This window comes from Pleurodeles waltl, chromosome 3_1 (assembly GCF_031143425.1).
Source record: "Pleurodeles waltl isolate 20211129_DDA chromosome 3_1, aPleWal1.hap1.20221129, whole genome shotgun sequence".
NCBI classification, from domain to species: domain Eukaryota; kingdom Metazoa; phylum Chordata; class Amphibia; order Caudata; family Salamandridae; genus Pleurodeles; species Pleurodeles waltl.
The window spans coordinates 1,349,600,495-1,349,617,571 of NC_090440.1; the positions used below are offsets into that span (position 1 = coordinate 1,349,600,495).

The 17,077-nt window shown below is 45.9% G+C and overlaps 1 protein-coding gene across 3 annotated transcripts in view; it reads left to right on the forward strand.

Annotated features, from left to right (window-relative positions):
- CBL (Cbl proto-oncogene) overlaps positions 1–17,077 on the forward strand; it is a 404,076-nt gene that overhangs the window by 203,793 nt on the left and 183,206 nt on the right. The window lies entirely within an intron of this gene.

The window sequence follows — 17,077 nt, forward strand, 5'->3', positions numbered from 1 at the left end:
CAGGGCGTTTTGGTATTTCAGAGACTGCTTCGCCTGTACCAGCCATTGCATCCTCTCACAGTGAGAATGATAATGAAACTTGTAGGAATGATGGTGTCATGTATTGCTTTGGTAGCAGATGCTCAGCTGTGCTTGCACCTTATGCAGAAGGGTCTTACCAGACAATGGCCACAAGCTATTTGCCAGTGGGAAGATCTAGTGTTGGTGGACTCCAGGGTCTTACCAGACAATGGCCACAAGCTATTTGCCAGTGGGAAGATCTAGTGTTGGTGGACTCCAGAATTTAGCACAATCTTGTATGGTGGAATTAAAATAAATTGTTACTTTTCTGGTTGTTTTTCAAACCCAGTCATAATGGGTAGCTGCCTGTGAACATCAACAGACACCTACCTCTGGGGGTGAGGGGGCTCACCTAGGCCATCTTACATCCAGGGCCAATGCTCTCCTCAGCGACAGATTCTGAACATTGATATCCTGTAACTCATGGCAGTTTGAATTGTAATTTGATGTCTCAGTTCATCCTGATGACTGTACCCTTGTGTATGCCAACTTGAAAAGAGCTTCCAGAACTGGCTTTACATTCTCAATTATCACTATGAAATGACAAAAAGAATTGTTTGTTTTGTGATCTTTGGTGGGTAAGGCAATCAGAAACCCGGTCAGTGATATATTTGGTTCAAGTGGCTTTCTCACTGTATGGCTATGTCTAACTGCAGATTCTTCACCCTTAGTATGTCCCAGATGCCAGACTGGAATGGGAATGTTTTTCAGCATATCCCCCGTGATCAGGTAGGTAGCGTCATTCGGCTCTATATCAACGCTGATCCACCTTGGAAGTGATTGGAGTGGAATATAGGTGCCACTCATGCATACTGAAATCAGTTCATGGGTTTCCTCGTCTTTGTACGTGGGTCTGCAGCCAGCTCCTATATTTTTCCCTGCAGTTGGCAAGCTTTTTTTCTTGAAAAAAAATATTTTCCTATGTACAGAACAACATATCCCCTGCTAAAACTGCAGGGTTTAAGCCCTGTAGGGTTTGTCACAAAGAAATGTTTGCAGATCCCCACAAGATGTCTCTAGGGTGGTCTGTCTGGGTTTGGACTACTAGTACAGGTAATGCATGGAGTGCACCCTGATCATCCCATAGGTGATCTGGGAACCTGAAGCCAAGCCGTACATCATGGAGCACTGCAGGAAATCTCATGCAACCCACGCCCGCTTGAAGTAGAGGATGCTAATCTGTTCCTGCTCCTGTTGCCGGTTCAGTGACAGATTGCAGTCCACATAAAAAAAAGCATAAGTCTAAGTAGGTCTTGTCCTAGACTCGCCACTCCATCAAGATGCCCTGCGGTCTTACTCCCAGTCTTCCTACTGAGGAGCAGATTCCAATGCACCCCGAATTCCCAGGGTCTTTTTGGGATGCAACAACAGATTGAAGCATTTAAGGAGGCCTTGGTCTGCATCTTTGGCTCCCCCCACCCGATGCCTCCAGCGCACCTTGGAGCCTCACTGATTTGTGAAGATCTTTAATCTGATTACTGCCAGTGGGTCTGTATCTATACGGACAGTGCCTCTTGATCCAACTTCAGGTTCCGCTCTGAATCCAGAGCCAACTCCACACCCTGCAGCATGATCCAATGCCGATTCCAGCCATGTGAGCATTACCACTGGTTCCTCAGACACCATTTGAGGACATCGGGCCCATAGTTCTGCCCAAATCTGAGTGGAATCCTCCTCAACTGAAGCTGTGCTCAAGCTTATTGTGTACTGACCCAGTCTCCCTACACTCCGACTCTGATAAGACAGTGCCTTTGCCTAGGAGCTGCCCTCCAGTGCGCCAGCGACTGTTGGGATTGGACTCTGACCAGAGCCAACCAGGTTTTGGTGATGGTGGGAAAAGATTTGCCCTTCAGTATGGCAGTTTGTAAAGAACCTGCAAGAGACCTGTGGGCTGGACACTTCCACGGACCCTGTGGTGATCTCGCCCCAGGACCTTGGATGTAGGCGTCTTCTTCATCAGCCATAGTCATTTGATAGATGGCCAAAGTCTTAGAATGACAGTTACCTTTATTGAGGTAAAGAACAATGACCTATCAGAGGTGTTACATCAGGTTATCCCTAGCCGGCCTGACACCCTTATGGGACCAAACCCTGCTCTTGCCCACTTTAACACACACAGGTGAGACAGTCACGGGGCACCCTACCTTCTTAACACACCACCCTGTCCCCGAGAGCCTGTTATTGTGGGCTTCCCCTAGCCGAGTTTACCACAATTCTTTTCTACTTCTCAGGGACAGAGTTGAAAAGAATAGGGACATTTGGGAAGATGTTTTCTTCTGCTAATCTCTGCCTCAGATCCTTCTACACAGCTGTTTGCTAGACAGGTACTCCTATTCATTTTGCGACTTGTTCGCTGAAATCCTACCAGCAGTCTAGAAGGATTTTGCGCTAATTTGGCACAGATAGTCCAAGATGGCTTGGACACAACAGACTGCTTAGGGAGAGTGGTCAGTACTATGGATCTCTTCCGCACAAGGCAAGGGAGCACAACACAGGCTTCTCTGTGACATTTAAGAATCCCCTGTGGACATGTCTTTCGAGAGGTCTTGCTTCTTCGGCAAGAAGGCTAACTCTGCTTTCAAGCTTTTTAAAAAGAGTAGGGCTTCTGCATGCTTCCTCGTCTTTCCACACCTGCAAAGCAGCAACCTCAACAATTTCACCCAACTTAAAGCATGCTAGAGGCTTTGCCTAAAGACAGCATTAAGGCCCACTGTCCAAACAATAGGCACCCCAGTCCTGTTGGGGTTTGGGATGTACTGGGCAACTTTCAGGCCTGGAGAGACAGCAAACCTCAGCCCCCAGCACCTCCACCAGCAGCCTCCATGTCACTTTAGTTTGCCATAGGCAGAACACACTTACCCTGTAGGAGGCAGGATCAGTCTTTTTCTCCATGGGTAGCAAACCATTATATCGACAGATGGGTCCTGTATGTTGTCCAAGGAGGCCTGCCATTCCTTCCCATCCCACCATATATTTCTCCCTCGTCAGAGCATCTTTTAATGCCCATTTGTCCATTTTGCTGCGGGAAGTTCAGGCTATTTTGGTCAGCGGAGCCTTAGAGAGATACCTGGTCTATGAAATAAGAACTGGGTGCTACTCTTGCATACGAGGGATTACATAACGTTTGTGGGTATAGACCTCCTCTATAGCCATGGATAAGTTATTCATAAGATAAGAAATATAATAAGGGAGCAATGCATGACATGCACATTTACGCTTCAAGGTGTGCTCAGCAAGTGGGGGGCGGGGGTCAGTCACTTAATTACTCGTTCATCCACTGTATTTATTTATTCATTCATTTTTCCAGCAGTGAGTATTTGACTTTTTCCTACTCGGCTTGCCTCCCTGCACATTCAGGCCATTTTCAGCTCCTCCCTTACCAGCACAAACCTCATCCTCCAATAACTGCGGTGCAGGCAGTCATTATTAAAGCGAGAGACGTTATGCATCTTTACATTTTTTTTTTCCACTGACTTTAAACACTTTTTTTTAATTAAACATTTCAGGTACTTGTACTAATCTTGAAGAGGCCTTATCAAATAACCTACTGGGCCGAAACATTTTGAAACTTTCTTGAGGAAGCCCCCTCCAGTTGCTTATCTGGGAACATAGGACTACCAGGAGCAAGAACGAAGGATTTTAAGGATACAAGTCCAATACAGCAGTTCACTGTCTTCCACATTTTGCACCAAGACAAAGCATTGACACTGGTCCCCATGAACCTATACATACCAGGATACCTTTGGGGCAGAAGGAGAATGTATACATTAGTGGTTAGTTCTCATTTATGTAACTAATAATTCTAAAACAAATTAGTTTAATGTGAGTTTTATGTTGAGTATTGACGCTTGAGTTCAAATAATTAACTACTTGGATTAATTGAAAAATAGCTGAATAGTTAATATGAATGTCTGGATACCATTTTCATAGATTTAAAAAATAAAAATAAAAAATCTCTACTTGTATGATGATCTGGTGTATTATGGGCTTGTCCACTACAAGGTAAGGGTTAGGATGATGATTGAAACAAAGTATATTGGTAGTTGAGGGGCCAATTACTTTTTCTTCCCTTTTGTATCATATTATTACATTTTCATCTGCCTGCCCCCCCCCCTCCCCCCATGCAGAGAGATCTTTGTTTTCATTTCACCTTAAAATGCAGCACAGAACTTCTGTATGATTTTCCATCATCTACTTCTCCTACTCTTTTAATAATCGGAACGGTCAGGCCAAAGTCATCCTATTAACTCCATATTACGCAAGGAGTGTGTGGTATCTGATCATTTATCCCTCAGTAGGACTAGGGGAGAGTATCCTGTTGCAGCACAGGACAAAGTCCTGCATGCAGGCCTATGTGAGCTACACCTTCATGTGTAGAGTTTGTGCAGCAGAAGTTGACTACATTTGATCTCCCTGCTGGAGTACTCAATGTTATCCTGGTGTCCAGGTTGCTTTATACAAATCTTTTCTGACAGGGTGATGGGACAAGGTTGTGGCTTGGTGTGGCACTCATAACGTAGACCTATTGCAGGCCAGACTGTTGGATGTGTTAATATTTTTTTTTCTTTGACGCAGCAAGGACTTGCAAGGATTTGCAGTGAGCCCTGTTAAGTTACCTGTTGGACCTTTCGGCCTTTTTGTGTTTTCAGGACCAGCCGTCCTTGTATAAATCATCAATTGTGATGTATTTTCTTGTAAGTTTGGGCCATATTTTCCCCCAAAGCCTACCGAGGTACCTCAGTTGGACCTTAATTGTTTTCTTATTTTTTTGTTGTGTACATTCATTTTGAGCCACTGCACAGGAGTCCTCCAAAACACCAGACCCTTAAGACTGTTTTTCTCGCCAGGTTAAATTCAGCTAGTCTACTTTCATTGCAGCCATCCTACACCTCCTTTCTAGACAAACTGCTAAGAACTAGAGCTGCCTTTCTACCAAATTCTGCTGCTCCTTATTCACATCATGTAGTCCATCATGCTCCTGATGTTCTTTGCCAACCATATCACTCAAAAGTGGAGAGACTCCATCATTTAGACCCCAAAACTGTGCGGAGCTTTTTACACCGTTCACACCAAAGACACTTGAGTGGGTTTTTGTGTGGGTCCAAGAAAGGCAGGGCAATGCAGAAGAACACCTTATCCAGATGGATAGTCCTCTACATCAAGATGCATTGATAAAGTACAAAAAGTGAAGGATTGAGTTCTTGTACTAATCTTATCCTCTGGTAATTGTTCAGGCCTCATCCTAGTCTATTGTTGTCCTGCACACCATGACCCCTCGGTTTGGACCCAGCCATGTGAAAATCTGTCATGACTCTGCTTCCCTGTGTACAGCCCAGCCCAAACTGCCAGTCCAGGTTCTTGCTGAATGGTAGCAAAAGCACCCAAGGACAGGTTCACTGATTTTGGGACTCCTGAGCAGGGTATATCGTGGTAATAGTGGCACCAAGTGACTGTGTTCCTTTTTTGGCTTAAAATCAGCACCTCCTGTCTTCATGAAGGTGATGGCAGTGGTCGCAACTCGTCTCAGAAGGTTGGGCATTCCAATTTTCCTATACCTGGATGACGGGCACCGGAGATAGTGTCTTGCCATCTACATTCAGCAGTATCCCTGCTGTTCAACCTGGGCTGTATGATCAATGAGCCCAAATCCTACCTGAGGCCTTCTCAACCACCCCAGTGCTCAGGATCTGTTAGATGCCACTCTTCTCTACAAAGGTTTACCAAAATGGTACCGTTTTCCAACCAGGCAGGCAAGTCCCAGTTCTTAGAGTTCTCACATTTTTGGGGTCTGCTAGCTTCCTGCATCTTCCTAGTCACGCATGCACATTACCACGAGGGCCCTGCTTTGGAGCCTCTGCAGCTACAGTAATGGGGAGACTTGTCTAACTCCATTGTAATCATCCAGTGCTACAGTAGAAGTGGCTTGGAGAGGGAATTGGGCTAACCTAAATTGCAGGATGGCCTTTGCTCCTCCACCAGTCCTTATTACAGTAGTGTGATATGCTTCCACCCCAGGGTGGGGAAATCATCTGGAGATCTTCATATGAATATGCTGGAAATGGGGGCAATTTAGAGGTTGCTTAACGCTTTCTTCCTTTCCATCTAAGCAGACCTTGTCAGACAATACAACAGCAATGTGGTATGTGAACCCAGAAAGGGGGGGGGGTGTACAGTCTTGTCTTCATTGCTTGAAAGTGTTTAGGCTATGGTTATGGGCACACTGTCAAGAGATCAGGTGGACAGTAATATGGCTGTATCTATGAATGTCTGAGACATCTATATCTTGTCGCTCACGATTAGCATCTCCTGTCAGGGGTAGTCCAGGACATCTTCACCCAGTGGAGCACTCCTAAAGTGTACATGTTCACCTCCTTGGAAAATGCTCAGTGCCCGTAGTTGTGTCCTCCAGTATCCATTGGATGGAGCTTTGGGGGATGTCTTTCAGTTGAAGTGAAACTTATAAGTGCACTTCAGGTCGGGCCCCCCTTTCATCCCCTGTCGCCCCATGCCCTTGATTCCTCAAGTTCTTAGAAAGGTATGCCAAGACTGGTCCCAAGTTATTCTCCTGAGCCTAGATTGACCAAGGAGGTTGTGGTGTGCATACCATTAGCACTTTTCCATATTTCCCCCACTCAAGCTACCAGTCAGACTGGATCTTCTCTCCAAGCTGAAGGGAATGGTTCTGCACTCCAATCTCTGAGGCCTCCACCTTCATGCCTGGAGATTGAGCGGGTTATGACGGACAACGTGGATCCCTTACAGGCTAAATTGATCCACTGTCAAGGGGTATTGAGCTGCTCGTACGGCTTTCCACTGTGTTCCGGACCTGCCTGTCTTGTTAAGCTCCCCAATTGTGATGTTTGTTGAAAGGCTTGAGGAAAAATCTATCTTCCAACACCATTGGCTGTACCCCAGTAGGTTCTAAGTCAGTTTTTAACTTCTCTACTGGGGACTCAGGTTGAGCTTCTGCATAATAGTCCTGTAAGAAGGTGGACATTGCTAGGTCTACGTTCTTGCCCTCACTTCACCACCTTTTATCCTGACAAATTTGTGTTGCGAACCAAGGTTGTTTTCTTTCCGAAATTGGTGGGTCACTTCCACCTCCGTTAGTCCATCACACCATATCCCACAACAGAAGAGGAGCTGTTGTACAGGTTGAATCCTAGGTGTGCAGTGAACTACTACCTGGTTTGTACCAAGTATATACAGGTTTTGACCAGCTGCTCTTGGGCTACTGTAGAAGCAATAAAGGCAAATGGGTGAAGAAAAGGACATTGTCCAGGTGGACAAATCTCTGCTTTAAGACCTGTTATGTCTTGGCTAAAAGAAACTTCCCGGAAGGGATCAAGCCCCATTCCATCAGAGCTAAATTAACCACTTATGTTCTTCATAGAGGAGTTCCAATACCAGTGATTTGAAAAGCAGCATTATGGGTATCCCTGCTCAGTCATCTAGCATTACTTCTTGGATTCTGAAGTGCTTAGAGATTAACGCACCACCAGATCTGTTCTGCAGAATTTCCTCATTTAATCATCCATCAACCCTTCTCTTGGGCAGTGTGTTGCTTTGGAATCTATTCTATAGGTGAGGTATCTGCAAGTAGAGACATCCATCAGGAGAAAAGGTTGGCACCTGTAGTAATGTAGTAAATCTGTGTTTAGTTAATAAAAACCATAACAATCAATGCATTATATACAATATGTAGAATTCTATAAAAGAAAGGACAAACTAAAGGAAACAAATTATATAAAATCTTTAAAATAAATACACTTGCAATTCTAGAGCAGTCGAGGGGCGGGGTGACCATTAAACTAACTTTGCAGACACTTGATGCCCGTGGTGCGGTTGATGTTATATGCTAACTCAATGTGTACAGTCTGAGAACCTGCTGTTGCTCCTACGGGCTTTTATTTTGCCTTTTTAACGGAGTCATCTTAAAATGTGTCCTTCCACATGCATAACATTATCAAAACTTTAATACGCGACTTAAAAGTGAGCCAACTGTCAGCTTAGGGTGTGTTGATGAATCTGTAGATTGACTGCGGATCGTGAGGGTCAAACATTGACATAACTGCTGGCTGACAGGAACGAGTACCGTTCCTCTTAAAGACTGGTTTTAAGAGTTGTCGTGCTTCCTTTAAGGCCGGGCAAATCCAAATCAGATGGACCATGTCTTCCTTGGGACCTTTACATAACCTACAGGAAGATTCTCCTCCATTCTTCCAAGATGGTTGGTCTGCTGTGGATGGTAGAACGCCTAGACGAGGAGCCAGAAAACGACGCTTGATATGTAGTGCGAAAGTTGAAATCAAATATTGTGATGGTGCCAAGGTGGTGTAAGTGTGCATTAGAAGCCAACCGTGCCAGCGTTGTGGAAATTTAGATTTATCAGCTAGATAAGACTGCAATCCCCTTCCTTTTTTAACGCTCAACACAACAGTGAATATGAGATGTTGGAGTCCCACAAATGCATAATTTCTGTCTCTTGCAGAGAATTATACAGATACCTTTTATATACTGATTTTGGATTGTTGCTCACTGTATACCATACAGCCATGACTAGGGGGCTGGTCATATTTTTTCTTATTTTGTACCAGGACTTTATTGTATGCGCTTTCCTGCCCAACTGCTGTTGCATTAGGCCAAATTCTAGCCTAACCTGTGAGGGAGAAGCGGAGCCAGGAAGTTTAAAAACCTGCTTATAGATTTTTATTTGTTGTTGGTCCAGTAGGGGGGCGTCTTTCCCATATAAAGCCTCGCTTCCGTATGTAGTGGCTGGGAGGAATTTGGCCAACATAACAGACAGTAACGGCTTATACGATGGGCCATTTTATCTTTTTGCTAGGGTACAGAAAGTGAACGTTAAGGCTTTGCACTTCTGTGCAATGTAGCGCTTCTGCAGCGCGAAATTGGCCTTATTATCGATAATGATGCCAAGGTTTTTATAGCAGCGAGCTGTTTCAAGGGTAATGCCATTCAACTTTATACTGTTGGCTAGATTCTAAGGACATCCCATGGACATACGTTTTGGTCTTTGAGGTGTTAACTTCTAATTTGTTTGTCTGTGCGTATTCACCTAAAGGTAGTGACCAACCGCTGCAGCCCTATTTTCGTATGGTTAGCAGAACAATATCGTCAGCGTATGAAAGGTGTGATAGGGACAAACTTCCCATCCTTGGAGAGTGCGAGTTGGTTGCATCCAGCTTCGAGGAGAGATCTGCCGTGAAAAGGTTGAAGAGGTGCGGGGCCAAAACACAACCCTGTTTTAATCCTATATTTGTCGGTATCCTCCTAGAAATTTTTGAGCCATCTGCTACCTTGACCTGCACCCAAGTTTTATCGTATAGCATTTCTATGCATCTAAGAATTCGCTCTTGCAGGCTCCACCTTAGCAATTTGCTCCAAAGAAGTGCTCTGTCGACTTGGTCAAAAGCACTTTTGAAGTCCACGAAACATAAATATAGTTTTTTCTTCAAGTGTTGTGCTCGGTTGGCAATGTCTCCTAGTGTAAGGATTTTAATCACTGTACCATATCCCTTCCTAAAACCAGTTTGATTCAAAGGAATCAGGTTATTTGAGTTTGACCAATTGAGCAGGTCGGCCAGGACTAAGGTGGTAAGTATTTGGCCTCGCTGTCAATTAACACTATCAATCTGTAACTGGCTGGGTTTGCTCTACAGCCCCCTTTAAATATTGGGTTAATGATGTATCCTCTCCAACTTTCTGGAATGATTGTGGCACACTCAACTTCAGTATACAGGATCGACAGTGTTGTTGACCAATATTCAGGGTCAGCCTTAAAGACAGCTTGCGGAAGACCATTAGGACCAGGGGCCCCGTCCCTGCGACCCTTCCTGATGGCTAGGGCGATGTTCTTGGCGCTAAACGCTGTCCCGCTCTGACTGACGTCTGTCAGTTTTATTGACTCCTTCAGAGGCTGATTTACTTCAGATGAGGGTGGTTTAAAGAAAATGTTGGCAAGGTATTCCACCCATTTTTATTCTGGGACAGATGTGAAGTTTATTGTTCTTACCTGCCTGTCGATTCCATTCACTGTTGTCCAAAAGGCCCTTGAATTAGCCTTCCTTGAATTAAGAAGTAATTTGAGCCAGAAGTCGTCATCCTTTTTGGTTTGCATTTGCCATACCTGATTCTTGTAATTTTTTCGTAGGGTTTTTATTTGGGCGCATTGGGTTGCTGTAGGAGAGCTATCTTTTATTAGTCTAAGGTTGCGCCTCAGTTCCTTCGTTAGTTCTAAAAAAATTTTACTTTTAAGGTTTGAAGACTGTGCCTGATTATTATGTGGCAATTGACGCCTGGCGAGGCCAAGAGAGGGTACTGACTGAAGAAAAGTGGCCCAAGCTTTCACTGTTGGTAGGTCCTGGCATATTGCCAATTGAAGCAAAGATTTTATGTTTTTACACAGCCTTGGTAATGAAGACTCCAACCAGATCAGGCGGGTTAGGTTGATAGATGTTATTGTTCCTAATTCCTTTATAGCTGGAAGAAGGCACAGAGCGTTCCAAACGAGTTCTATGTGCCGAAATGAGTGGTCACTATGGAGAGTAGGTTTAATTATAAATTTGCTAACATGAGCTAGCAAAGGAAGTGAGACGGCTGTATAGTCTATTATTGTCGCGGACTTTGCTCTATGATGAGTAAAGCTTGGTGGGACGTCATCGTTGATCCTGCCATTTATTACCCTCATACTCATGTACTCTAGTGCCTCTACCAGTTGTTTACCCCTTGTGTCCAGTCTTTTCTGCGCTGGCAGTGTTTGCAGCGGCACTGACCATATGGCATTTTCAGCTGCCAGTTGCTCATCTGGTTCTGGAGTGTGCATTAAGTTAGCATTAAATGCACCTGTCACTAATATGTCCCATGCTGGATTAGCGCATCGTATCTCTTCCACCCTATTCAATAATTCATCATAGAGCAGTACTTTCCGATTTTTCCGCAGATGGGCAAAGACATTGAAAATGACTAGCGGGGTGTGCTGATTATTACTAAAGGTGATTTTAATGGCCTGTAAGTCGGTCTTTGAGAAAGCCAACTGCTCTGTTGATCCAAGTAGTGCCGTTGAAATGTATGTGGCTAGACCACTGCTCGGCCCACCTGATTGCTTTGATTTTTTTGGCACTAATGTGGTGTAGCGAATAGCCTCCTAATTCAGTTGGGTCCTCCAGCCACGTTTCTTGAAGCAGGATTATAGAATAATTGCACCTAGTCATTGCTGTGAACCCGTCTGCTATGATAGTTTTTGCACCAGCGATGTTCCAGGACATTATGGTGACAGCCAAACTTTGATCTGCGTTTACTGCATTTAATGCGCTAGGTCAATTGTATTTCCTCGAATTTAAAGTGTGAGCCATCCATCTCCATTCATCTTGCTCTCCCTTCAGTACAGTAGGGGGGGGCAATGTTGGTTTTTAAGTCGGGTGCCTTCCATTTAAACTGCCTTTGTCCCAGTTCCCCGGATTCCGGGTCCCCTACGAATTCATTGGCTGTTGGCAATTTTTCTCTAGAATTTAACAATAGGGGAAAGGGATAGCGTTGACTGGATGGTTCTGATAACCGTATGCCCCAAATTTCGAATTGCTGTTTGACTGCCATAATTAATGTAGCAATATCACTTGTTCTCCACTTTGTTCGAGTTTGCTCCAGCCCACTTTGAGCGCTGCCAGGGAGTAATTTCACTGATGTCAAGTCTGCGGATACGATTTTCTTACTTGATAGGAACTCGGCGAGAAGCCTCAGAATGTTACCCCTATTTAAGCTGTCTTGATGGCCTCGTGATTTATATTGCGGGGTGAAAAGGATCTGCCTTAATTCCTGGTCATTCTCGGTGGCCTGAGTGGATTGTAATCGGTGGGGGTGATTGATATTTCTGTGTCGATGGCCTTCTTAACTGGCCCCCCTCCGACTGGCTACTATATGGTACCCTATCTAACGTGGGTATTTGTTTGATTGGAGAAACTTTGTTTAAGAAATTGGTTGTCGATGTTTGGCTATTATGAAACGTAACTATAGTTTTTGTTAGCCCTTGATTGTTTGTAATTGTAACCACCCTAGAGGGGTGGCTGTGACTTGGGCTTGTTGTCTGGAATTCTTCACTGCTGATGTTACTAATGCCGGATTGCAAGCCATATGCTGAGAGTGAGAGTTTGAGTCTGATTTACGGACCGTGCTTTTGCCTCATCAGTTATTTTTCCTTAAAGTGGGTTGTAATTTGGTAGATTGCCCAACATTGTATCTGGGGAAATTTCTATGACTTGCATAGCACCAGCTTGGGTGCTAGATCCTTTCCATGGGTGTAACTTGAGGCTCAACATAATGCCTGCTGTGGTACCCGGAGAGGTTGCTGCGTGCGAAGTGGTGGCTTGGCAAGGTGATACTTGAGGCACAAGTTGCTTCTTGTTCTTACCGAATAAAGTGGCGGCTAATGCCGTCGCGTGTGGGATGTCCTTTGGTCTTAATATTCCAGCTGTTATTGACCATGGTTGGTCCCTTCTCGGTATTGGAGCGTCTGGTTGATTTGGAGATTTTTCACTACTTGTGTGCGTTTTTTCCCTTGGACACCTCTAGGGTGCCTGGTTCAGAACTTCCTTCACCCTAAACTCCGAGGCGAGTGGGTTAAACTGAAATTGTACTGTCGACGGGGACATTTTGTGTACAGCTGACTTTGGTGAAGCAGCAGTTGGTGACGGACCTAAACCATTGACTGCCCCATCCCTTGTGGCTTTCCCGTGATTTAGGGCCTTCTGATTCCCTGAAGACCCAGAGCCTTGGGTTTGTGGTTTCTGGAGCACCGAAAATATTGGGTAAAGATTATCATTAACTGCTTTGGCACTTGTTTGTTTCCTTACCTTCCTGGCTCGCTTTTTTATCGTAGTTGGGGGTTTCGGTTTGTGAGCTGGTCGCTCGTTTGTACACTCAGAATTAGTGGGCACTATTTCTTTCAGCTGTGACGATTCATCCGTACTAATTGAGTATATACCCTCGGTATTTGCCCCATTTTTTGTAGGACTACTTGCCGCCAGGCCTGGTGTCTTTTGAAGTGCGACTTTATAACCTGAATTGTGGTTTGTATTATTGAAAGTTGCTTCACTGATGTTGCTTGTTTTAACTTTCTGCAGTATCTCTGTTATAGTTGGTAACACGCTTAGTTTGTCTATTACTGGGCCACATTTGCAAAAGACTTGCTGTTGACTAGATATATGCTCCTATGGCCGAATGGCCAGTAGATCCATCTTGCGATTGATGTCGGCGATGTGTATTTCCATAACATTCATTAGGTCCATTTGTAAGTCAAGCTTATCCGATTGCATGTTAAGAGCCGTCGTCGAAGTGTGTAGACCATTTAACAGTGTGGCATGCAGTTGAGTGAGATCTTCCATTTCGCTGCTCGGGTAACCTACTTGAGAGGAACTTTTGGAAGACATTTGTTTGTTTTCTCTATTGATAGTCTCCAGAGGAGAAATGGTCAGGATACTTCTTGCCATTGCTACGACGTCATGTTGTGGTTTGCTTATACCACGCAAAATTTCTATAATTGAGTTAAGCGGCCTTTCTTGTTGTGGTATTAAGGAACTGTATTCAGTGCTACCCACCAGTAGCGGTTTGTTTAAATACTGATCTTTAGGATTCATTAGGTCAAGGGTTTTTAGGTCCAATGCTTCACCTAGATCTTTGTTTGTTATTGAGAGTGACTGCAACCAAGAGTCTTCCATTTTACCTGTAGCTTCTTCAAAGCCCATATCCAATCTCTCATTGCTCCCCTGGGTATTAAGATTTGACCGCGAGATGGGGTCGATTGTTGGTGCATTCCCTCATGCACGATGTCGTTGTGTACCTCTATCGAGATACTTGTGGAGAGTAGAAGCTCTGTGTTACTAGGATTAATTGATGCGCCCTGCTGTTGGTCACGTTGGGAAGATTCCCTCTTGAACATGAACCTGGGCCGTGGTCACAATACTGCCCGCCTGCAGATTTTTACACACTGTTGGGCTGCTAGTGACCCTGGAGATGTTTAGTCGTTCGTGAGCTGTGCGGTCGTTATGTACTTCGGGAGCCAGATGCTTTGAAGCTTCCTGGACGGGTAAATCGGCCCCTAATTGTTGAGTGGGATTTGTTGGTACCTCGAGCCTCAACTGCCCAGTGGCCATTGGTTGTGGAACCAAAGGGGTTGGCAGGCCCACGTCGGTGTCAAGATTTGAGAGGAAGGCTGCGCCTGGATCTTTTAGAAAGGTAGACTTGTTTAAAAAACCTGTTTTCTTGAGGTAGACCTGCAAGGGAGTAAGGGGCAGTGCCTGCTGATCCGACCTACTACCTTGCGGGCTCTGTACGGAGCAATTTACCTTCCTTTGCGCCCCCCCTTTGAGGTCTTGAAGTTTTGACTTTACCCTTTGTTGGCAGCCTGAGGCGTCCTGATCTCATGGCTGCGTTCTCTTAGCCCAAATATCTGCAGGAGGAACTCAATTTATTTTAGGCTGATGGACTAGCGTTGATGACCTGAGATGCTCGGTGAGCAGGGCACCCGGGACTCTCACAAGCCGCACCCGGACCTGGCAGGGCCGCTTCCGTGTGGCCCGGTGCACTCTCTCTGCTGCAGTTTACTAAGACTGCTGCGCTCACCCTGGCTGGATGGAGATGGATGGATCCTTGGCCCAAAGCCTCCTGCCAAATGTTGGTGGGTAAGGAGATGCAGCTGCTAGCGACTCCTGAAGAGTTAGACTCCTCAGGGACATGGGGTTATTGATATTGAGATATTGGGTGCCATAGAAAACAATCTCCTGAACTCTTTACTAAGTCCACTGAAGAGCAACACCAAACAGGCCTTCAAACAATGCAGGCCTTTCCAACTGACACATCTACCGAAATTCCTGCAGGGAGATTCCCGGTGACGCAGTAAAACTCTGTCCTGCTTTCTTGCGTGCTCCGCGTGCCAGCACAAGCTTAACCAGTCACGACCAGGTGCTACTAGCCACAGCCAATTGCAAAGTCAAGCTGCGAAGAACAGTGGAGTGAGGGTGTGCAGCACAGGGGGCACTGGGGGACCGAGAGGACGCTCCCGGTCCTCCACGCAGGAAGCAGCAAGGAGCAGTGGGAAGCTGCGCCTCAAACCTTTAATACCTTCTTACCGGGCATACAGGAGGTCTCCTGGATGCAGAGTGCCCTTGTACGCTCCATACCTCAGGGGTCAGGCTTGCCTCACTCCTCTCTTCGCAGGTTACAGTCCTAAATGCCCACAGGCCCTACGCAGGGAGGCCCCCCCCGCCCACTGTGCAGGCCACTGAATTCAAACAGTTTTCAATTTTTCAATCTCCAAAGTAAAAAGTCAAAAGTCGAAGGTCTCTCCAAATACCACTGGCCAAGTGCTACATGGCGTGGGGCGGGAGATACACCTGCCGATGGCTGTAGGCTGGCAAGGTGCCCTATGAGCAGGGACTAGCCTGGGGGGACAAGGGCGTTAGGCTGTACGCCGGTCGGAACGCCTCCCAGCTGCCCCAACCGTCCCTACACCCGCACCAATCCTCTCGTGTCCTGCTCTGCTCGCTCCGCTCCTCTCCTCTCCGTGCAACCACGAGCCACCCGGCACGATGCCGCTGGAATAGCCCGACAAACTCCAAAGCTCGCAGTGAATACACACTCAACAAATCTCCGTCAGTTTCCAGAAGGGATATGGTTGATTGCCTTTGGGATTAAACACAGTTAGACATTGGGGCCTAGAGCTGCTCCATAAGCTCAGTAAGCTCAGTACACACAAACGTTGATGTTCAACGATGACCCCCCCTCCCCCCGGTGCCTTTCCCGACGCTTATCGGCTCTTATCGGCTCTTCTCGAGTCCCCGACTCCTTACCCGCCTGCTGTTGTCGTGCTGCTGTCAGAGCGTGGCACCACGTCGGGCTCCCGTGGCTTGTCGCAGGCTCCTCTGCAGACTCGCAGGCTGCGACAGGCTCCTCCGCTCGGGCCTCACCGCGCCCTCACTTGAGCATCCATGCCTCGAACCACCCGGCACGGCGTCTGTTGCGTTCTTGCGTTGCGTCTATTCCACTTGCTCCAAAACTCTCGTATCACATAAAGGAACTGCTGCGTAATCTTCAGCTGATTTCAATGGTCCAGTGAGGGCGACTCCTTAATTGAAAATCGGATTGCCAGAGTTGCCAAGCATTAAAAGAACATGGCTAGCGTTGCTTTGCATTCCTTCTTTGGAGTTTTATTTGTTCGTGGTAATACTGCGCGATATCTTCTTGCCCATTAGTATAAATAGCAAAATCGGTTGGTAAAAATGTTCAGGAAGATGCTGAGTAGCCCCGCCTCTTCTTAACCACTGGGGTTGGTGGGGGTTTGGTGTAGTCGACTTCAAACAAGAGATGTGGGGGGGGGGTGGATAGGATTGGTCTTGTCGACTCCAAAGAAGCCCATCAGCCTCGCTTTCTAAGTCTCTTGTATAGTAATGATCTTTCTGGTGAATACCCTACCTGCAGATTCCTTAAAGACTCAATCGCCACCCTATTTGATGGATGTATTAAGGGGAGAGTTGAAAGGATCATATCCGTTTTGGTGCTGCACAACTATATCATGTCACTCTTCTCTACAAAGCTTGGGGAAAAAAGAATGGAAACGGATGTTATTACGCTGGGGACGGGCTCTACATTGCTTTGGGGAAGTCATCTAATGCCACTTCTAGCATCGTTTCAAAGCCAGCACCCCCTACCTGCAATGTATAGTTTTGAAGCTTCTGAATCCATTCAGAGATCTGGGATTATACTACAGATGAGGAATCAGCAGGTAGAGTATTAACCAAAATGATTACTGTAGGTAAGTAACCTTTTCATGTGGTGGATACTGTACCCCCCCATTACTCACAGTCCTCCCTCCTCACCGTTTGGTGGAATGTACACGTCTATCTAAACAGGTCCCAAATTAGACATCTACACTCCTGCACAAATGATTGATTTTTGGGCTCTGAGTCGGAGGCCACAGCCCTGTCTAGAAATAAACTGATGTGAGTGT